At 35.2% G+C, this 753-nt stretch overlaps 1 long non-coding RNA gene across 1 annotated transcript; it reads right to left on the minus strand.

Annotated features, from left to right (window-relative positions):
• Nucleotides 1-753, minus strand: LOC130814214 (uncharacterized). Its single transcript, XR_009042332.1, has 2 exons — nt 625-753; nt 1-206 (listed from the first exon to the last, which is right to left on the minus strand). It is a non-coding gene; the product is annotated as an uncharacterized LOC130814214 (long non-coding RNA).

Consider the following 753-nt stretch of genomic DNA (forward strand, 5'->3'; position numbering starts at 1 on the left):
TAATATAAATGAAAATATTAAAATGTTAATGTCTATTAATCAAAATATGTTTTTCGTATAATTAAGTAGAGCTAATTCGACAAATTTCGCATACAAATGAAAACAATGTTTTATAAAATAATAGTCAAAACAAAAACAAAATTCTTCAACTTGTACTCAAGCATTTCATGTTCTAAAGCTCTCATTTGGTGAAGAATATAAAGTATCTACAAAAGAAAATAAGCAAACATGTTACACATAATACTCTAAAAGACCTACACTAAATATAATGAAACAAAAAGGAATATTCATATGAAATTAAGAATATATGAGTTTTTGAATATCAAGAGTAGGTAGGCATGGACACGGTCCGGGTTGGTCCGGTTCCGTTCCGGTTCCGGTTCCACCCGGTTCCGTTCCGGTTCCGGTTCCACCCGGTTCCGTTCCGGTTCCGGTTCCATTTGGAACCTGTCGCGAACGGTTCCGGTTCCGGTTCCGGGCGGTTCCAAACGGTTCCTTGGCGGTTCATGAGGCGGTTCCGGCGGTTCCAACTCACGGGACGGGCGAGTCGGACCATCGGTTCCATTTTTATTTTTTCTTTAAATATTTATATAATAAAAAAATACTATAATATTGCGGACGTACCTTTGATGATTACTTGATTATTAGCGAAATTCATTGCATGTCAAGTTGTCATCGTTATTGAAATATTTACTAAAAAGAATGAAAAAAATAAATCAATAACAAACAAATCAATGATAATGTCGATAAAGA

This window comes from Amaranthus tricolor, chromosome 5 (assembly GCF_026212465.1).
Source record: "Amaranthus tricolor cultivar Red isolate AtriRed21 chromosome 5, ASM2621246v1, whole genome shotgun sequence".
NCBI lineage: Eukaryota > Viridiplantae > Streptophyta > Magnoliopsida > Caryophyllales > Amaranthaceae > Amaranthus > Amaranthus tricolor.